Consider the following 23,053-nt stretch of genomic DNA (forward strand, 5'->3'; position numbering starts at 1 on the left):
AGTTGAGTTAGGTCACAGTACAATAGATTACCGCTATTGTACTATCGCAATTAAAGGGGCACTACAGCGAAAAACTGTAAAATTTAAAATATGTGCAAACATATACAAATAAGTACATTTTTTCCAGAGTAAAATGAGCCATTAATTACTTTTCTCCTATGATGCTCTCACTTACAGTAGGCAGTAGAAATCTGACAGAAGTGACAGGTTTTGGAATAGTCCATCTCTTCATAGGGGATTCTCAGGCATATATTTATTTTCAAAAGCACTTAGTGAATGTCAGTTGCTCTGTCCAACTGCCAAAAAACTGTGTAGCGAGCAGGGAAGCTGGCCAGCATCATTGTTTAAATCCGGATTGAGGTGGCGGTGGCTGCAGACACCATCACCGGACAGCGGAGGGTAATGTAAACGCCTCTGTGATTATACCAGTGTACCAGTATCTACGCTCCAGTGCATCCAATTATTGGCATCACATTTATTTTCAAGGAATTGGACATTTGAATACATCCATTGTGCATTGCATTCACAAGTTACGGATTTGCATATACTGTATCATGGACACATGATTCTTTATAATCAGGAGATTCATTTTTTATTTTCTCAGCAATATTTTTCACAGTGAATTTTACTTGATTTTTTTCTGGGATTACATACATTTTAACCATTTTTTGCCACTCACTGCTGTGAGAGTGCATGTGTTTGTATGCATGGAGGTAATTTGTGGTTTTAATGGGGACTGGTGCTAATATCATTATTAGTTTAAAGGGAACCTTAACTGAGAGGGATATGGATGTTTCCTTATAAGCAATACCAGTTGCCTGGCAGTCCTGCTGATCTCTATGAGGCAGTAGTGGCTGAATCATACACCTGAAACAAGCATGCCGCTAATCCAGTCTGACTTCAGTCAGAGCACCTGATCTGTATGCTTGTTGAGGGGCTGTGGCTAAAAGTATTAGAAACACAGGATCAGCAGGACTGCCAGGCAACTAGTATGGTTTAAAAGGAAAAATCCATATCCTTCTCAGTTTAGGTTCCCTTTAAGGTCTGTGATTTTTGCTGTAGATTGCAAGCAATAAAAGTGGTATTACTTTTAATTTTAGCGCTGTGGACATTTATTTACTGATACAATTATTATTGAAGCTACAACAAACCAGGGGCGGACTGACAACTCATGAGGCCCCCGGGCAATAGGAGATTATGGGGCCCCCATACCAGTTTTCCCACCTTTCACGTTATATTTTTACAGACTAAGATATAATAATTTATTGACAACAGTTAATATGTTACATTGTGATATTGTATACTGACAAGAACCCCTGCGGCGCGCCAAAAAATGGGTGTGGTCACACAACAGAATGTGGGCGTGGTCATGGGTGGGGCAAAATATACATGACCTTAGCAGTGGTGTAAAAGGTCTGCCTGGGAAGTTTGAACTCTGCCAATTTCCCCCCAAAATACATGTAATCTGGCAGCCTTTCACCAAAAATCCATGCAATTTGGCAGAGGTTACTCCAAAATACAGATAATATGGCAGTCGTTCCCGTAAAATAGACGTTATCTGGGAGCTGCGGTTCCCCCGAATACACAGATTTTGGCAAAATACACAGAATCTGGAAACAGCAGTTCCCCCATTATACACAATCTGGCAGCGGTTCCCCAAAAATACACATAATCTGGTAGCTGTTTCTCAAAATACACTTAATCTGGCAGCAGCAGTTCCCCTAAAATAGGTGCCCCCAGTATAGGTAACCAGGTCAAAAGGTATCCCCAGTAGAAGTATCCAGGTCTATAGGTTTTCCCAGTGCAGGTATCCAGGTCTATAGGGGTCTCCAGTATAAGTAGCCTAATCTACAGGTGTCCCCAGAATAGATAACCAGGTCTATAGATGTCCCCATTTAAGATAGCCAGGTCTATAGGTGTCCCCAGTATAGGTAGCCAGGTCTACAGGTGTCTCCAGAATAGGTAGCCAGGCCTATAGGTGTCCCCAGTACAGATAACCAGGTCTATAGGTGCCTCCTGTATAGATAGCCAGGTCTTTAGGTGTCCCCAGTATATGTAGCCAGGTGTATAGGTGCCCCCAGTATAGCCAGGTCTATAGGTGTCCCCAGTATATACAGCCAGGTCTATAGGTGCCCCCAGTATATACAGCCAGGTCTATAGGTGCCCCCAGTATATGTAGTCAGGTGTATAAGTGCCCCCAGTATATACAGCCAGGTGTATAGGTCTCCCCAGTATATGCAGCCAGGTGTATAGGTGCCCCCAGTATATGCAGCCAGGTGTATGCAGCCAGGTGTATAGGTCTCCCCAGTATAGCCAGGTCTGTAAGTGCCCCCAGTATATGCAGCCAGGCTTGTAGGTGTCTCCAGGAGGGGAGACAGCCAGTGAAGGAGGGCGATGGGCATAGCAGCAGAGAAGGAGGGACGTTTCCCCCCCTTCTCTCACCTTGGGGCCCCCCTTCCTGGCTCTCGCTTCTCAAGCCCACACTAGCGGCACACAGATCAGCGCTCCCTCCGGTGGCTGAACAGCGGTAAGTCTCCGCCCGCTGTCAGCCGCTTCCAGCTGTGCGACACTTTGCAGATTACGGAGGGGAGAGCCAGGAAGGGGGGCCCCAAGGTGAGAGAAGGGGGGGACTTCCCCCCTTCTCCGCTGCTATGCCCATCGCCCTCCTTCACTGGCTGTCTCCCCTCCTGCTCAGGGTTCTCTGGCGGGTGGCGGGCCCCCCCCTGACCACGGGCCCTCGGTCCGTGCCCGAGTGCCCTAATGGTCAGTCCGCCCCTGCAACAAACACACTAGCAAGAAATAGATTTGTGTATTTGACATAAAAAACTGGGCCAGACAAACAGTTGTTGAGTGAAAATGTTAGAATATAGATCTGTATTTTATAAGCAGTAACAATAGCAGTACAGTATTGTGAATGTTTCTTGTCACTAGATGGCAGTACTCTAGCAAACAGGGATGGATCACTATTTTGTGTACGCCGATGTTCTGTTAAAAGTTATTCTCTTTTAGACGCTAGTCTTGCCAAGAATTCAGTGAAAGCACTGTCAGAAAGTGTTAGCTTTGTTTGTTCATCCAAAATAGCTTTTTAACAAATAAACCAGAAGGGAATGTGTGCTGCATACACACAAGCTGTACACTGTATGCTTTACATGCACATGATGTACAATTACCCATGCTGTACACATACAGGTATGTGCGATACACTAAGCAACACTCTACACACCAGCCCAAATGCTACATATATGTGTCATGTATGGTTAGGGCTGTTTTATACTACACACAATTTGCTGCATTAATTTTAATTTGGTTTCCAATCGCATGCAAATCACAAAGACATCAGCAAAATAATGCCTGATCACAAATGTCCTGCAACCTTCAATTCTTCAGGAATTCTCCTTGTGTTCCTAGTATCCAGTAGAAGGAAGAGGAAAAACTGTGGAGGGCCTTGCGCCTGTGCCGTTAGCCATGATTGTACACGGAGGGGAGCTGTTAAAAAACAGTAAATTGTAATTTGATCCCTCAGCTGTGTCAGCAAGGAAATCTAGGCAGTCCTCCGCAGCCTCAGCTAGTTTGTAAACATAATGTTAATCCTTTGTCTGCTTCCATGAAAGCAGAAAGGAAGCAGACACACTGCGGATTTATTGCAGGAGTTCTGTGGGCTGCAACAGACACTAGTTACTTACGGTAACGTCTTTTCCGGGAGTCGGAAGGACAGCAACCCAGATGAGAGATGATCCCTTCCATTCACTGCTGGACAGGAAAAGGTTAAAAGAAAACATACAGCACCAATAGAGCGTATATAAGGATACTCCATCCTACCCTAATCAGTAATAACAGAGATGACCACATAATGCTTAATTTATATCCTAATACTAATATCCTACAAATGGGTGGGTAGTTTGGGTGCTGTCCTTCCGACTCCCGGAAAAGACGTTACCGTAAGTAACTAGTGTCTTTCCCAGGGTCGTCTCCAGGACAGCAACCCAGATGAGATACAGAGATTACCGTATCAGGGAGGGACAACGGCTTGCAATACCCTTCTACCAAATGAGAGATCGGAACTTGCTGACACATCTAACCTATAATGCTTTACAAAAGTATTTTTACTTGACCAGGTGGCTGCTCTACAGATCTGTTCAATAGAAACACCAGCTTTCTCTGCCCAAGAGGCAGAAACTGACCGTGTAGAATGAGCTTTCAATAAGGACGGAACCTGAAGACCCTTGACCTGATATGACATGGAAATGCATTGTCTTATCCATCTAGAAATGGATGCTTTTGATGCCTGCTTACCCCTGTTTGGACCTGAAAACAGTACAAATAAGGCTCTAGTCTTTCTCCATGCTTTAGTCATCTCCAGATACTGAAGTACACAACGTCTAATGTCTAAACAATGCAACTGTCTTTCCTTTTCATTACTTGGATTATCACAGAAAGATGGTAAGTATATCTCCTGACTTCGATGAAACCGGGAACATACTTTAGGAATAAAGGCAGGATCTAAACGGAGTGTAATTCTGTCATCAGCAATTATTAAATAGGGTTCTGATATGGACAAGGCTTGAATTTCTCCCACCCTCCTGGCAGAGGAAATAGCCAGTAAAAAAGCAGTCTTTATTGTTAGAACCTTTTCTGAAATTTCATCAATTGGTTCAAAGGGGGGTTCCATTAAAGTTTGCAGAACCATGCTTAAATCCCAAGGAGGGACAAATGTCTTTACAAGTGGTCTAATCCTCTGAATGGCCCTGAGGAATCTAATGAAGAACTCTTCCTCCGCCAGTTTTCTTTGTAGAAAAACAATAAGAGCTGATGTTTGCACTTTCAGCGTACTTGCACTCAATCCCTTCTTTAGTCCAGCCTGAAGAAACTCTAAAACAGAAAGGGACTGCTGTCTGTCCATCCTATTTTCCTTACACCAAGAACAATAAACTCTCCAAACTTTCTCGTAGATCTTTCTGGTCACTAATTTCCTGCTTTGAAGAAGTGTGTCTGATAAGTCTCTTGAGAACCCCTTACCTCTGAGAAGTTCCCATTCAGTTTCCACGCTGCTAGGTGCAGCATGTTTACCTGCGGATGACATACTGGTCCCTGCGTCAACAGATCCGGCCTGATTGGGAGTATAAATGGATCCGCTACAGCAAGCTTTTTCAGTAGAGAAAACCAGGGTCTCTTTGGCCAGAATGGGGCTATCACAACTGCCAGAGCCTTGTTCCGCATAATTGTCCTGAGTGTCCTGGAAATGAGATTGAAGGGAGGAAAGGCATAGAGAAGAGGATACTCCCACCTTAGAGAAAACGCGTCCACTGCCCATGGTTTCTCGAGAGGACACAGAGAGCAAAACATTTGACATTTCGCATTCTGTTTTGTTGCAAATAAGTCTATTTACGGATGCCCCCACTTGCCTACTAGCTCCAGAAAGATCTCTTGATTCAGGGACCACTCGTCCTGACTCAACTGTGACCTGCTCAGATAGTCTGCCAACTGATTTAAAGTCCCCTTTAAGTGAACAGCCCTTAAGGAGATCAACTTTTTCTTGGCCCACAGAAGGATTCTTTCCGCCTGTAAAGAGAAGGACCTGCTCCTTGTACCCCCCTGATGATTCAGGTGGGCTACTACCGTATTGTTGTCTGACCTTATTAGCACATGGTGACCCATGTCTGCCTGAAAATGCAACAAGGCTCTTCTTACTGCCTCCAACTCTCTGAGATTGGAGTGTCTCCTCCCCATAGACCTGCTCCAAGCGTCCTGCACTGGGTTTCCGTCCATGTGGGCCCCTACCCCCACATGCTCGCATCCGTGGTAATCACTCTTTGAACAGGGAAGTCCCATAGCCTGCCTTCTGAAAGATGAATCCTGTCTGTCCACCATAGCACAGAGGTCTTTACATAATGCGGGATCAACACCCTTTTGTCTAAAGAGAGCAATTTCTTGTTCCAAACCTGTAGGATCCAGTGTTGGAGATGTCGTGTATGCAGTTGGCCCCACTGGACAGCCGGGAAGGAGGATGTCATAAGACCGAGTAAGGACATAGCTCCCCTTATAGAGATGGAAGAAGCCTCCTGGAAGGAAAACACATTTGTAAGAAGCAGTTCCTGTTTCTGTAAAGGCAAATAAACCCTCTGTTCAATAGTGTTCAACTGAAATCCCCAAAAAATCATAGACTGGGATGGCAGTATAGAAGATTTTTTTCCAGTTAATGACCCAGCCCAGGGATTGCAGAACGCTCACTGAGGTCTGAATCATAAGGGAAACCGATATAGGGGAGCTACCCCAAAAGAACAGGTCATCAAGGTAGCCGATAACTTGAACCTCGGAAAGTCTTAAGTGGGCTAACACTTCTGACATTGTCTTAGTAAAGAGCCAAGGTGCTGAGGACAACCCAAATGGCAAGGCCGTGAATTGATAATGTCTTACCTCCCCTGACTGATGAACCGCAAACCTCAGGAAAGCTTGTGACTCTGGGTGTATTGGTAGATGAAGGTAAGCGTCCTGAAGGTCCAGTGAGGCCATGAAGGAGCCCTCCTGCAAAAGACTTAGGACCGACTGGATGTTGTCCATTTTGAATTTTCGATGTTTGATTGATCTGTTGAGAATCTTCAAGTTCAGAATTAGTCTGAAATCCCCCTGATGTTTCTGAACTAGGAACACTGGAGAATAAAACCCTCTTTTCTCCTGACATAATGGAACTCTTTTTATCACCTGTTTGTTGAATAAATCTGTTACTGCCCTGTCTAGAGCTGAGGACATCACTGGCGACACTGGAGGTGGGGTCACAAAATATCTTAGCGGGGGATTTTCTGTAAACTCTAACCTATAACCCTCCTGTACAATTGTTATGAGCCATTTGTTGTGGAAAAGAGTCTGCCAATTTTCTATAAAGTGAGCCAACCTCCCCCCCACCGGGATCCTGGCGTCATTGTTTTTTAGGTTGGTTAGAGGAGTTGGGGAGAAAGGAAGATTTTCCCTTCTGCTCTTTTTGGGACCTCCACTGCCTTCTACCTGACCGAAAATTGGAATCGGGGCCTCTGGAGGAACGAAAGGAGCGTTTAAATTTAAACACACGCTTTTTCTCAGGAAAATTCTTTTTAGAATCGGCTGACCTTTCCAACGTTTCCGTTAATTTGGAACCAAATAGAAAGGTACCTTCACAGGGAATACCACATAACTTTACTTTGGAGGACATATCACCATCCCAAGTTCTCACCCAAATACCCCTTCTAGCTGAATTGGCAAGAGCCGATGTTCTGGCTGTAAGCCTAACTAATTCATCGGCTGCATCACATAAATAATTTATACAGTGAAAAATGTTAGGAAAGGATTTCAACATAACCTCTCTGGCCGTACCCCCTGCAATATGAGCCTCCATTTGCTTGAGCCAAACTTTAAGAGCTCTAGAAAAGGCAGTAGCTGCAATAGTAGGTTTGAACAATAAGGTAGAGGATTCCCATGTGCGCCTTAGAATGTTGTCAACCTTCTTATCTAATGGATCTTTTAGAACTCCAAAATCTTCAAACTGTAGTGCAGTCTTTCTAGATATTTTAGATAAGGAAGGATCTAACTTTGGCACGGGACCCCAATTCTTTTGATCGTCCGTTTTATAGGGAAAACGCTTATTCAAAGCTCTAGGCCAAAAAGCTCTTTTTTCAGGAACTTCCCACTCTTTTTTAATCATATCTTTCAATGTAGAATGGACGGGAATTAATTTGTATGTTTATCAGCTAAACTTTGATACATCTTGTCTAGGGCAGAAAGCGACTTTTCCTCCTCTTTTATATCCATGGTCGCATACATAGCAATTAATAATTCTTCCATATGATCCGTAGAGAACGCAAATTTTTGGGATTTCGTATTTTCAGCCACGGGCACTGTCTCTTCCTCTGAGTCAGACATTTCCTCAAGAGAAGAGATTTCACCCTCAGACAGCTCAACTTCTGAATCACCTCCACTGCGCCTCCTTTTAGATACTTGCGCCAAATGCCTGTCGGTCAAGCCAAGAGAGACAGACTCCCCCGGGGAAGGAGGGGGCAATCTAGAAGGAGACGAGGGCGCAATAGATGCCGCGGGGAAAGAGCCGGGCACCGCGGAGGATGTGGAAGCCATATTTGAGGAATCTTTTAACGATTGAAAGGTGGAGGCTATCTCTGATTTCATCCATCCTAGTAAATCATTGAACACCGCAGGAGACTCTTCTTTAACAACCTCCTGGGTACAACCCTTACAGATAGGCCTTGAAGTATCAGCAGGAATTTTGACACCACAAAAACCACATTTGGATTTAGTTTTAGAGGCAGAGGGAGCAGATTGGCGGGAGGAAGATGACCCAGAATGAGGGACCCCCTGAGTATCCTTCTTGGGATCCTTCCCCTTTGCAGACTTCACAGTCTTTAGCTGAAAAAAAGGGAAAGAATCTATCAGAAAAAAAACCCCAATGTGCCAACCTAACATTAGCCCCATAGAAGCCTCACATACCACAGACCCAGCAGGGGTAGGAGCATCAGCTGTAGCGGCAGCAGCAGCCTCCTGACCTGCCTCTGTCGACTCCATCATGCACAATGATCGACAGGGCAGGCAGGCTTTTAAAACCAGTAAAAGTGTCCGTACAATATCTTCCGTTGGACACTTGCCCCCAAACATCAGTTCCCCTGTGCTAACTATCACCCTTCAGCGCTTCCCAGCAAGCGCTGAAGGAGTTACCTGCATCTCGCAGCACCGGAAAGTAACGCCGACTAAACTTCCGGTCTGCGCTGAGCCGAGTCCTGACGTCACTTCCTAGTCACCTGACTAGGCAGCAACCAATCACCATCATCCGGCTTCACGTGCGCGCGCATATCCTCTTCAAAACCGCAGACAGAACTCGGCTTCTGCAATCTCCGGCAGCCATCCCTCCGCGCTGACTTCCTCTGACCAGCCGCATACAGAGGAGGAATGGACTACCCAGGACCCTGCCGCCCGGCATCAGCCCTTCAGACCGCTTTGGCAGCAGCCTCCAGTACCTTCTCCTTCCGTGGACAGGAAACAAAACTGATTAGGGTAGGATGGAGTATCCTTATATACGCTCTATTGGTGCTGTATGTTTTCTTTTAACCTTTTCCTGTCCAGCAGTGAATGGAAGGGATCATCTCTCATCTGGGTTGCTGTCCTGGAGACGACCCTGGGAAAAATAAATGTTTTTCTATAAAGGTTATTATGCTGTTGCTTATCTTTTAGAGCAGAGAGGAAGTTCTGAGTTCAGGTCTGCTTTAAGACAGTGGTCCCCCTCATAGTTCCCCCCCCCCCCCCCCACACACACACACACACAGTTTTCCCTGGTGATCTTTGTGGTTCTTCCTTCCTCCACATAGTTTTACATAGTGGATATTCCTACTTCTTATAGTCTTAAATAACCTCTCATGGTCTATTGGTAACCCTCTCCCCTTATATAGCTTTCCGTTGGTTTACTTTTCCCCCTTACGTAGCTTTGCCTGGTGGTCTAGTGGCCCTAACTTATATAGCTTGCCCTGTTGGTCTAGCGCCTCCATCCTCACCTTATATAGCGCTCTCTCTAGTTGTCTAGTGCCCCCACCATCTGCTTTTACTGCTGATCTAGTGGTCCCCCATATAGCTTTTCATTGTGGTGTACTGTCCCCCTTTTATATAGCTTTCCCTGGTTATCCAGTGGCCCCCCCTTCTATAGTTTTCCCTTGAGGTCTAGTGACTCCCTTCGCCACAGATGGTTTTTCTTGGTGGTCTAGAGGTCCCTCCTATACCCATATAAAGCTTGTAGTTACCCCCTTACGCCTATGTAGTTTTCTATAGTATTGTAGCGGTCCCCCTCCACCCCATATAGCTTTCCCTGGTGGTGTAGTAATACCTTCATTATATAGCTTTCCAAGGTGTTCTACTGGTCCCCCCTTGTATAGTTTTCTCTGGCGGTCTAGTGATTCACTACTCCCTTCCTTATATAGCTTTGCCTGGTGGTTTCCTCCTTATTTAGCTTTTCCTGGTGGTCTAGTCATTCCTTCCCCACTTCCATCTTCATCTTTGCCAGCGGGTCTTCTCTGTAACCCGGCTGTATGTTACGTGAGTACATACAGTACATGCCGCTGGGTCATGGAGAAGAGGCGCCCACGAGGTTGAAGAAGGAATGGCACAGACTGAAGGAAGTACACCCGGCCAGACAATTCACTTGGGAGTAGACAGGGCCGACTGATGCTAGCATCTTGGGAGGGCTTGACCACCTAATTCTGCATTACATTTGGGGAGGGGTGCAGGTCAGGGGGCTCCATATAATTTTTGCTCAAGACCCATTTTGGCTAGAGCCAACCCTGTTTATATGTGGGTCCCCATATGGTTTTCCCTATTGGTCCTGTGGTTCTTCCCTATGTAGCTTTATCTGATGGATCAATGGTCCCCCTCCCTCTTTATCCAGCTTTTCCTGGTCCCCCTCTATGCTTATATAGCTTTTCCTAGTTACCCCGCCTTCCCTTTTGCTTTTTCCTGTTGGTCTAATGGTCTCTCCTTAAATAACTGGTGCTTACTTATTTTAGAGGACGCAGCGGGAAACCTCATAGTGAAATTCCGCCAATATGATAGGATGGACATCATTTTCTCGAACTCTTGGATTTCGGATAGGTTGTAGTAAACTATGCCCACATTATTAGTCAAATTACAGGTGCAAGGTCATGACCAGCGCCGTGCTAAAAAATGGAAGTGGCCATGACATGAGGTGGAGCTAACTAATGTAACAGTAAGGGCCTTTTTACACTTAATCAGTTGGTATGCGTTAGTACGCGTTAGTGTGCGTTAGTACGCGTTTTTTCCATAGCAGTGCATTGGGAAGAAGATTTCAGTTAAACGCGTTAAGTGTGAAAGGTGCCATAGGAAAACATGGGCATTACTTTGAAAATCAGTTTTCTTTCCGTTTTAACTGAGAGCAACTGATTAAAGGATACCCCAACTGAAATGTGACATAATGAGATAGACATGTGTATGTACAATGCCTAGCACACAGATAACTGTGCTGTGTTCCTTTTTTTCTTTCTCTGCCTGAAAGAGTTAAATATCAGGTATGTAAGTGGCTGACTCAATCCTGACTCAAACAGGAAGTGACTACAATGTGACCCTCACTGATAAGAAATTCCCCTTTTTTACCTCTTTCTTGCTCTCAAAAGCCATTTTCTGCTAGGAAAGTGTTTTATAGTTGGAATTTCTTATCAGTGAGGGTCACACTGTAGTCACTTCCTGTCTGAGTCAGGACTGAGTCAGCCACTTGCATACCTTATATTTAACTCTTTCAGGCAGAAAAATAGAAAAATAAAAAAAGGAACACAGCATAGGGATCTGTGTGCTAGGCACTGTACATACACATGTCTATCTCATTATGTCACATTTCAGTTGGGGTATCCTTTAAGGGCCTGTTTCCACTACACGCAGATTGGATGCAGAATGGATGCAGAAAAACTGACTCCAATGAAAGCCTATGGGTCTGTTTCCACTAAACGCGATTTTTCTGATGCAGATTTTCCCATAGGCATTCATTGGAGTCAGTTTTTCTGCATCCAATCTGCGTGTAGTGGAAACAGGCCCTAAGTGTAAAAGGGCCCTAAGTCTAGGTTTCCACTTTTGCATTTTGTTAAAGATTTTTCGCTTCGAAAATTTGCAATGATTTGGCAACAAATGGTAAAAAAGCTGTTTCCATACAATGCGAATTTTCGTACGCGAGAAAACCTGAGCTTCTGCTTCATGTTTTCGGACATTTTACGTATATCAGTCATGATTTGTTATTTACGCAAACATTTTCATTAAATGCATGGTTACAAGAAGTTGTCAGCAGTCCTGACTAAGCTGTTACTAGGCAGATTATGTTAAATTTGACTAATAAAATTTGCATAAAAACGCATACAAATGTATATGCATATTTTCACCAATCAAAAAAATGTGCACGATTTTTTTGGACACAAAAATTTTACACTACCGTGGAAACACAGCCCTACTCAAAGGCAGTGGGCCAGAGTTTCCTCCCAAATAGTTAGGCAAAGTGACCCTAAAAGTAATTAGCAACATCCCTCCCACCATGATATGGAGGCACAGGAGATTCACATCATGGATGTGCACATGATAAAGCTGCAGAAACTGTGTGATCCTTTCATGTCAATGTGAACCAAAATCTAGGAGGAATGTCATGAAGAATAAGGCAAAGGTTCTGGAGGCAAAAAGAGGTTGAACGCAGTACTGGAAAAATATACCTAATAAAGTGGCCAGCAAAATATGCATCAAATGTTACATCAGACATAAATACATTATGGGCTGGAACCCACAAGAGCGTTTTTTTGAGCATTTTGGCAGCGCTGCGATACGCTAGCGTTTTGCCAAAACGCTCAGCTGATGTTAATGGATGGGGCAACTTCCACAGGAGCGTTTGCGTTTCCCAGAAACGCAAACGCAGGACCTGCAGCATTTTGGGAGCGTTAGCGCTTCAATGTAAAGTATTGAAACGCTAGCAGAAATGCTCAGCAAAACCTAAACTGAGCGGTTTTGCTAGCGTTTTGCGGTTCAGCACACTGTAACAAAATTAAAAATAATTCACAGGACCAATCATGATAAAAACGCAAAACGCTACACAACCGCTGAGGAAAAAAAATACACTGTTGCAAAACGCAACCGAAAACTCGCATGAATCCGCTTGCAAACCGCTCAGGCAAAATGCTAGCGGTTGCGTTTTGCGTTTGCGGATTTCAGTGGGTTCCAGGCCTAAACGTTTCCCCCACTGTGTGCAAGGATGACACTGGGTGGGAAGATAACTTTGGATGGGAAGGTGTGACAAATCACCTGCCAATCCCGTTGCCATGCAGGAGACCTAATCATTCACTTAAGACTTCTGGAAGTGAATCCACTGTGAGCATAGAAAATGTTTAACAACTTAAGCCTACAGGATTGTTTATTTTTTGCATCTGAGCAACTTTCACCTCCCATGCATTTGCCAATAACTTTATCACTACTCATCCCAATGAATTGATCTATATCTTGTTTTTTCTGCCACCAGTTAGGCTTTCTTTGGGTGATACATTTTGCTAAGAATTAATTTATTCTAAATCCATTTTAACAGGAATATTAAGAAAAATGTAAAAAATCATTATTTCTCAGTTTTTGGCCATTATAGTTTGAAATTAATACATGCTACCGTAATTCAAACCCACGTATTTTATTTGCCCATTTGTCCCGCTTATTACACCATTTAAATTATGTCCCTATCACAATGTATGGCGCCGATATTTTATTTGGAAATAAAGGTGTTTTTTTTTTAATTTGCGTACATCACTATTTACAAGCCCATAAAAAAAAAAAAAATTAATATATTCCTTTGACATGCATATTTAAAAAGTTCAGACCCTTAGGTAACCATTTATGTTTTTTTTTATTGTAATTTTTTTTTATTAAAAATTGTATTTGGGTAATTTGTAGTGTGGGAGGTAAACAGCAAATTTTAAATGTAAAATAATGTATTTGTTTAATAAAAAATAGATGTGGGTGTAGTTTTACTATTTGGCCACAGTCAAAAATTCCTGAAAGCGTTATCGTACACTTCCAGGAAGTATTAGGAGGACGGGAAACTTTTTGTAACACTCTCTGATAAGAGGCTGTCGGCTTTTCTGCGGGGGGCTTTGATCAATGAATCGGATCTATAATCCCATTTATTGATCGCTGGGCTAACGGCCGGCGGCGAGAGCGCACAGCCCATCTGGACGAGAATGTTCGTCCAGATGGGCTTAAGTGGTTAAGGTTGGTCAGTGTGCCCATACATGATACAATCCAAATTGTATGTACAATCGGTAAAATAAAATTATTGATTTAGCTCAGGATATTGATGGTAATGCTGCCACCACCCTTCATTTGAATTTGGGGCAAAGGGATCCGGCAGCTATTCCTAAAGGGAAGAAACAGTGATTTGCAACCTAGCTAACAAATCAACAATTTATAAAAATAATATGTGATAGAGTGTCTCTTTCTGAGGACATGGAGATCTTAGCATAAATCAGAATAATCAGATACAAGGAGCAGAACTGGATCAATTCAATCATTAGTTTATTATAAATCTATACACAAAAATATACATTAGCGCTAGCGGATAAAGATATCTGTGAACTTGAACGGATTGGTTGGATAGAATGAGGAAAAGATGAGAAAAATAAAATATCTGAAACAAGTTCTAAATACCAGATTTGGCTGAGTCCAGTAAAGCAATAAAGTCTTTGTGAGGAATAATCCAAGATTGCGGATGCCATGTGGCCAAAGACCTTTGTGTGAAGCAATCCAAGAATGCGGCTTGCCAGAGTCCACCTGGCCTGTTGATAATGAAATTTGACAACAGATGATGAACAAGGACTAGGACCTGAATGCGTTGCTGGGTTTTAACCACCTCTGTAGCTGAGAGTGGTTATTACACACACAAGTCCAGCCTTGTGTAATAGAAACAGTAGGCAGTTCACCCTTCACAGAGAGATTTTGGCACAATTCCTGTCTTGCCCATCTCTCTGTACTCGTAGCTCATTTTACGAAGTGGAATGCATATTCACATTCAGTAGAACTTTATAAATCTGCAGATATGAAAGATGACCACAAAGTATGCCTGAGAACCTGTATCTCTCAGGACGGCAAAGTCCCATTTGTGCGAGGATCTCCTGGAACATGTGTCAGAATAGCCATAACGACTGAAAAGATGGTTCCTCTAGTATTTTTCGAAAGACTAGAAATCCCATAAAATATGAAAACTATGGATTATAAATTATAAAGATGCTGTGTGGAGGGAAAAAAATGTGCCCCTGTGCTTTGAAGATTCTACTCAGGTCTGGAGGTGTGAAGACTCCTGCTGGTTTGGATACTGCAGCTCTGGGAAACTGTACTTTTTACGATTCCTGTCAACCTTTCTCTAAGATTGATGGCCACTCAACCTGGCAGAGGGTCATGTGCTCCAGGAAGGATCCTCTGGCATGACCTTGCTAATTGTACCCCGTCCAGTTGGGTTGGGAAAGTGTGACTGAGGGAATTTTATGATTTTGTAATCAAAAGGGGTGTATGGCTCAATGTATTCGATATGACATACCGAAGGCGTCACAGAAGTTAATTCTGGGTGCTGCTGGGTGGGAGGGTAAATCAGGGTGCTTCTGGTTAATAGGTTGACTTGGGGTATTGTTAGGTGGGAGGGTGACTCTGGATGTCGATGGGTGGGTGACTCTGGGTGCTGCTGGGTGGGAGGGTGACTCAGGATGCTGCTGGATGGTACCTTTGCGCGCTGTCCCTCCTCCTGACTGGCTCGTCGACCTAGAGTGACGGTGACATCTCTGCCCATAGGCAGGCAGCACGTTGGGGGCAGAACTGCTATAGTGTATGTGGCCATGCCTTTAGATTACAGTACTATCTCATTATAGTAGACTCTGATATAGTAAACATTCAAGTATAGTAAACTAAATGTCCAGGGCCTGGCAAAGCACCATTATAAGTATATGGGAGCAACACCTGGTATAGTAAACCCTGATATAATAGAACTTCTGTTATAGTAAACCTGTTTTTTGGCACTTGAGGTATTCTGTATCCATCTATAGTGGAAAGTGTGCTGGCGCATGTGTCATAAATCAACGGATCCGCTTCAACAAATCCGTAGGCTTGGTCCAAACGGATCCGTGAAAACTGATCTGATCACTGGTCAATCGGATCCGTTTTTACTCTGTTGCCACTCCGGTTTGCTGAGCGGGTGGGTGAGGAAGGGTTTCTTACCAAGGCTTCCGTCTCTTGCCCTTGCGTACCACGTTGTGTCATGTGACTAACACGCTTCCTCCTTCAACCCGGAAGGAGAAAGCGTGGTAGTCACATGACATGACGTGGGACATAAGGGGAAGAGACAAAAGCCTGGGTAAGAAACCCTCCCTCCCTCCCTCACCTGCCCGCTCAGGTGCAGTTTAGCATCCCCACATCGCCCCCAGACCCCCACCCCCATTGGAGCGTCCCCACATCCCCCCAGACCCCCACCCCCAGTGGAGCGTCCCCACATACCCCCCAGTGGAGCGTCCCCACATCCCCCCCTCCAGACCCCCACCCCCAGTGAAGCATCCCGACATCCACCCCAGACCCCCAGTGGAGAGTCCCCACATCCACCCCAGTCCCCACCCCCAGTAGAGTGTCCCCTCATCCCCACTCCTACCCCCAGTGAATTTTGGCCCTTAAAATGGTCCGTTTCTTCTCTAGTGTAAAGAAACATTCCAATCTCTCATTGCTTTTGACCTGCAAGAAAGTTGCGGTCCGTTCATATGAACGGACGGACCGTATCCGTTCAAATTGACGCATGTAAACGGTTTCATAGGTTAACATTGGATCCGTTCGCATCAGTTTCATTTGCACAGTATACAGTACATTTCGTTCCGCGAACCGGCAATTTTTAAACGCAAGTGTGAACCGGGCCTAACTGGTGAGACCTATGCTTCCTGTGCAAGCTGTTGCATGATTATTGCATGCAAATCCCTGCATATTGAGCACTGTGCATTTTGATCTAGCTTAAAGGAGCACTATGGCAAAAAATTGTAAAATTTAAAATATGTGCTAACATAGACAAATAAAAAGTATGTTTTTTCCGGAGTAAAATGAGCCATAAATTACTTTTCTCCTATGTTGCTGTCACTTACAATAGGTAGTAGAAATCTGACAGAAGCGACAGGTTTTGGACTAGTCCATCTCTTCATAGGGGATTCTCAGGGGTTTGTTTAGTTTCAAAAGCACTTAGTGAATGGCAGTTGCTCCGTCTAACTGCCAAAAAACTGTGTAGCGAGCAGGGAAGCTAGCCAGCATCATTGTTTAAATCCTTTTTAGGGAATATCTTTATAAAGAATAAAAGCCTTGCTGAGAATTCCCTATGAAGAGATGGACTAGTCCAAAACCTGTCGCCTGTCAGATTTTCTACTACCTACTGTAAGTGACAGCAACATAGGAGAAAAGTAATTTATGGCTCATTTAACTCTGGAAAAAAAAATACTTCTTATTTGTCTATGATTGCACATATTTTAAATTTTACAATTTTTCTCCATAGTGCCCCTTTAACGGACAACTGAAGCGAGAGGTCTATGGAGGCTGCCATATTTGCTTCCTTTTCAGCAATACCAGTTGCCTGGCTATCCTGCTGATTCTTTTAGCCATAGATCCTGAACATGCAGAAGATCAGGCGTTTCTGACATTATTGTCAGATCTAACAAGATTAGCTGCATTCTTGTTTCTAGTGTTATTTAGACACTACTGCAGCCAAATAGATCAGCAGGGCTTGCCAACTGGTATTGTTTAAAAGGAAATAAATGTGGCAGCCCCTATATTCTTCTTGCTTCAGTTGTCCTCTAAGGCTGGATCCACACTATGGGCCTTTTTTCACTACACAGCTAAATCACAAAATCGCAAATCGCTAGTGATTTTTTTAAATCGCTTGTGTTGTTACTTTATCATAGAAATCATGGGAAGTAGTTTTCCACTATAGTGATTCGATTTGGAAATTGCAAATCACAATCGCTTTCTGGATCGATTTTTAGAGTGATAATGCAATGGAAATGAAAAATCGCAATAGCTGGCGTTTGCGATTGCTAGTGGAAAAGGGCCCAAGCGCTTTTGTGAGCACTTGTGATTGCTGAGCGCTTTTCCCGTTTACTTTCATTAAAATCACAGTAAAAAATCACGTAAAATTTTTATCTTATGTATCTTGTGTATTTTATGTGATTTTTACCGAAATTGTAATGAAAATGAAAGGGAAAAAGCACTCAGCAAGCGCTCAGCAACAGTGGTGCTCAGCAGAGCTCGAATATTCGAGTAGCTCGAATATTCGAGCTCTTTTTCAGCTATTCGAGCTCGGTATTCGAGCTCCGAATAGCTGCAGCTATTCGAATGGGCTATTCGAGTAAACGCGAATAGCCCATTCACTATTCGAGCTATTCGAGCAAACGGCGCTATTCGAGCTCGAATACCGAGCTCGAATAGCGTCATAGCCCAGATTGATGTCCTTAGAGCCAATCAGAGGGCTCCCAGGCCCTCTGACGGCAGCCAATCACAGAGGGGAACCCTGGCCAGCCCCTACCCTATAAATAGCGGCCGCCATGTTCCGTTTCTCCGTCCTTGCCTGAGACTTGCATAGAGAGAGAGTTGCTCCTTTGTGCTTTGGCTTAGCAAGAGCTCTATTGTGGTCATTTACCTAGCGTTTTTGCTCACATACACCTCCTATACACACCTATATTGTTGTTAGTTAGATAGACATTGTATTTTAGTTAGTAGCTTTTGTGTTACATAGAGACAGGCCAGCTGCTGCAGGCTTACAGCTTTAGGCCTCAGGGCCTGCCTGTGTGGGCAGCTGTCCTCCTGTCCTCTGTTATTTCTCATTAGTATTAGACAGTATTAGACAGTATTAGATAGTATTAGACAGTATTTCTGCTGTCCTTTACTACTTAGTGATTGTATTTTGTATTGTAGTTATATACTGTAACTGTACTAGGACACTCACTGTCACTGTTCATAGGCTACTAGCTCCTGCGTGTGCTTGCACTCACTGTCTGTGTACACACACTCTATTTCCTTCTGAATAGTTATATACTGTAACTGTACTAGGACACTCACTGTCACTGTTCATAGGCTACTAGCTCCTGCGTGTGCTTGCACTCACTGTCTGTGTACACACACTTTATTTCCTTCTGAATAGTTATATACTGTAACTGTACTAGGACACTCACTGACTGTCACTGTTCATAGGCTACTAGCTCCTGCGTGTGCGTGCACTCACTGTCTGTGTACTGTACACACACTCTATTTCCTTCTGAATAGTTATATACTGTAACTGTACTAGGACACTAACTGACTGTCACTGTTCATAGGCTAGCTCCTGCGTGTGCGTGCACTCACTGTCTGTGTACTGTACACACACTATTTCCTTCTGAATAGTTATATACTGTAACTGTACTAGGACACTCACTGACTGTCACTGTTCATAGGCTAGCTCCTGCGTGTGCGTGCACTCACTGTCTGTGTACTGTACACACACTATTTCCTTCTGAATAGTTATATACTGTAACTGTACTAGGACACTCACTGACTGTCACTGTTCATAGGCTAGCTCCTGCGTGTGCGTGCACTCACTGTCTGTGTACTGTACACACACTCTATTTCCTTCTGAATAGTTATATACTGTAACTGTACTAGGACACTCACTGTCACTGTTCATAGGCTACTAGCTCCTGCGTGTGTGTGTGCACTCACTGTCTGTGTACTGTACACACACTATATTTCCTTCTGATTACTGATTGATTATTGTAAATTCTACTTCCTGACAGTTACTACTTACTTACTGTAGTAGGGACACTCACTCAGTCACTGTTCATAGGCTAGCTCCTGCACGTGTGTGCGCGTGCGTGCACTCACTGTCTGTAGTGTACACACACTCTATTTCCTTGTGATTACTACTGATTATTGTAACTTCTAGTTGTACTTCCTGACTGTTACTACTTACTTACTGTACTAGGGACACTCACTCACTCTCTGTTCATAGGCCAGTTCCTGCGCGTGTTTGCGCGTGTGTGCACTCACTGTCTGTAGTGTACACACACTCTATTTCCTTGTGATTACTACTGATTATTGTAACTGCTAGTTGTACTTCCTGACTGTTACTACTTACTTACTGTACTAGGGAGTCGGGACACTCACTCAGTCACCTCACCCACCAACCCACTCCATTAAAGTACCCCACTTTTCACCCGCCCTTTTCAAAAACTTTTGTGTTTACGCCCAAAACATCGAAGATGTCTGGAAGTGGCAGCCAGCGCCGTTTGGGCAAGGGGAAGGGCAGCAAGGGAATCAGGAGGAGAGGGAGCAGCATTGTGGCAAGCCGCGGGCGCGGCCGCGCCACCATGCACAGTTCCGCAGCAGCAGCGTCAGTGGCTAACATTCCTCCCATAGCCACTGGCCGTGGACGCCTTGGGCGCCGCCCAGCAGGAGCATCTGCAACTCCCGCTGCAGAGACACAGCAGCAGCAGCAGCGTGTAGCACCTGCTCCGATTTTCCTCCAGCCGGGTCGAAAACGTCCCATTGAGGAAAAGGATGCAGACACTGTGGTGCAACTGATGACGGAGGATGAGCAGCCCGCCATCAGCTCTGCATCCGAGGCCTCCACCCTCACCACCACCCCTGTTCGCAGCAGCCGCCCAGCAGGGCCTGGGGAGGAAGCCAGTTCACCGTCAGTCGCCGACCTGTCACTCAGCACTCTTTTGACCCCAGGCATGATGCGTCAATTGTCTGCTGTTGTTGGCGATTTGGAGGAGGAGATGCTGATGGGCACTTTGGGGGATGAGGGATTGGACAGCAAGACTGTGGCGACAGTCAAGCAGCCCATCCATGCATCAGGAGAGGAGTTTGGGGGGTCATCATCCCAGCAGGACATGTTTCAGGAGGGGGAGGCTGATGATGACACGGTGACAGACAGAGACTGGGTGCCACCACCTCCAGGGGATGTCGTCCTCAGCAGCTCTGAGGAGGAGGAGGAGGATGCGCTTGTGGGCCTTGCAAGGAGGCGCATCATTGCAAGCATTGGCAGCAGTAGGCAGGTCCCACAGCCTGCTGGTGTCTCAGGCTCAGCAGCAGCAGCAGCAGCATCTGCCAGTACCACCACCAGCCGCACCCAAGCCCCCCCCCCCCAACCACCACAGGGAGACAGGCAGCAGCGGTTCCATGCCGTAGGGGGTCGTTTTTGTCACCAATCTGGCGTTTTTTCACCATGCCCACAGTGTACAGCAAGTACGCCACTTGCAACCACTGTCAGCGGAAGTTGAGCAGAGGTGCAGACCCCTTAAAGTTCAGCACCAGCTCGCTCATCAACCACCTTGCTGCGAAACATTTCCACCAGCATGAGGAGTTCCAGAGGCTGAAGGCATCTGGTGCTGGCAGTGGCACCACACCCATCACTGCACAGCCTTCAGCAGCAGCAGCAACAGCAGCCACCCGCCCTCCTGCTCCTCCAGCAGCACCAGCAGGAGTGCGGAAACGCACTGCTCCTCCCCCCTCTGCAACTCCTGCCGCCGACACTGAGGCCTGTTCTGGCAGCCAGTCCTCAGTGGCCTCCTCTGCTGTGTCTGCTGATTCCCGTGCCAGCAAAAGGCCACGCCAGAGCCTTTTGAGCGAGTCCTTCCAGGGGGTGGTTAGGGCTCTGCCTCCCAGCAGCCGTCGCGTGCGGCAGCTGAACGGCTTGCTGGCACGGGCCATGTGCTCCCAACTCCTGCCGTACACGCTTGTGCAGGAGGGGAGCGACATGCGTGCGCTGCTTGCTTGTGCAGCCCCAGACTGGCAGCTCCCCAGCAGACACTTCTTCGCCCGCAAGGCCATTCCTGCACTGCACCGCTTTGTGATGGCCAATGTGGAGCGAGGGCTGGAGCATGCGGTTGGTGAAAGGGTCCACGTCACCATGGACTCCTGGAGCAGCCGCTTCGGGACAGGCCGCTACCTGTCTTTCACTGTCCACTGGGTCAGCTTGGTGGAAGGGGGTGAGGATGGGAGAGCAGCAGCGGGCACAGCAGCAGCAACACAGTGGGTGGTGCCCCCCCGCAGGGTCAGGGGAACTGCAGCAGGTTCCTCCGATCCTCTGCCATCCTCCGGCACACCTGGCCAAACCCCCCGCCTCAGCAGCAGCGTGAAGGCCCGCCACTGCCAAGCGCTGCTGCACTTGGTCAGCCTTGGGAAGACCAAGCTGACGGCAACCCATGTGTTGGCCAAACTCCAGGAGCAGGAGAGGATTTGGCTGACCCCCAGAGGCCTCAGAGTCGGAGAGGTGGTGGCCGACAATGGGGCCAATCTGGTTGCCGCAATAGACATAGGAAACCTGACCCACATCCCCTGTCTTGCCCACGTGCTGAACCTGGTGGTGCAAAAGTTCTTGCGCACCTACCAGGGGATGGGCGAACTGCTGGAAACGGCAAGGAACGTTGTGCGTCACTTCCGGCGCTCGGCTGCAGCCTGTGCAAGCCTGGAAGACGTGCAAAAGGAGCTGGAGCTGCCACGCCATCGGCTGATCCTTGACGTTCCGACTCGCTGGAACTCCACCCTGGCGATGTTGGAGCGTCTGGTTGAACAGAAGCACGCTGTCAACCAGTACCTTGCCCTGGCCACTGTTTCCGCCGCTCAGAGAAGGGACAAGACCAGCAACATCCCGTCCATCGTCCCCGATGATGACTGGAGGCACATGCAGCAGGTGTGCTTAGTGCTGGCTCCCTTTCTGCAGGCCACTAACATGGTGAGCAGGGACCATGCTATGGTCTGCGAGTGGGTGCCCCTGGTTTGTCTGCTGAACAGGGCCCTCGATGCTTTGCTGGAACAGGGAGCGGCAGCCTTGGACCAGCAGGAGCGGCAAGCAGCTGCACAGTCCACCTCTGAGGGGGAGGACGACTTGGTGGAGGTCCCTGACCTTGCTGCTGATGAGGGGGATCAGCACAGCGCAGCTGAGTTGGTGCGGGGGTGGAGAGAGGATGAGGTGGCAGAGGAGGAGGATGAGGAGGACAGCACTGCCGTCGATGTGCCAGCACACGTGGCCCGCCTCTTCCCAATGGCAGCGCACATGCTGGCGTGCCTGCGCAAGGACCCCAGGGTGATCCAGATGAAGCAGAGGGAGGACATCTGGATCAGCATGATGTTGGACCCACGCCTCAAGGGGAAGTTGAGCCAGTTCCTGCCGCCTGCAGGAGGAGACCCAGCGCAACAAATAAGGAGCTTGCAGCAGGCCCTTGTTGAGCGCTTGGAGGAAGCCTTCCCCCAGCCTTCCACCCCCACTGTCCAGCAGCCAGCGCAGAGGCAGCAGCAGGTGCCTGCATCCAGCAGCAAGCGCCCCACAGACCTGCTGTCTCTCAGCCACGAGCTCTACAGGACTGTAGAGGCTCCGGCAGCAGTGACTAGAGAGGAGGTGCATGATGCAGCAGCATCCTCCTCCGGTCACAGCCAGCGCCTGACCCGCATGGTGGCTGACTACATGGGGTCCTACAGCGGGCTTGACAGCGATGCCCCTGTTGATCCCATGGAGTATTGG

General features: G+C 46.4%; 1 protein-coding gene across 1 annotated transcript in view; it reads left to right on the forward strand.

The window, feature by feature from the left end:
* The first annotated feature begins 326 nt into the window (after window positions 1-326).
* The window catches only part of SIKE1 (suppressor of IKBKE 1), a 46,001-nt gene continuing 23,274 nt past the window's right edge, over window positions 327-23,053 (forward strand). The window contains exon 1 of the mRNA XM_068265569.1: window positions 327-399. The gene's annotated coding sequence lies outside the window, so the exon portion shown is untranslated. The remainder of the gene's footprint in view (window positions 400-23,053) is intronic.

The sequence above is a fragment of the Hyperolius riggenbachi genome, chromosome 2 (assembly GCF_040937935.1).
Source record: "Hyperolius riggenbachi isolate aHypRig1 chromosome 2, aHypRig1.pri, whole genome shotgun sequence".
NCBI classification, from domain to species: domain Eukaryota; kingdom Metazoa; phylum Chordata; class Amphibia; order Anura; family Hyperoliidae; genus Hyperolius; species Hyperolius riggenbachi.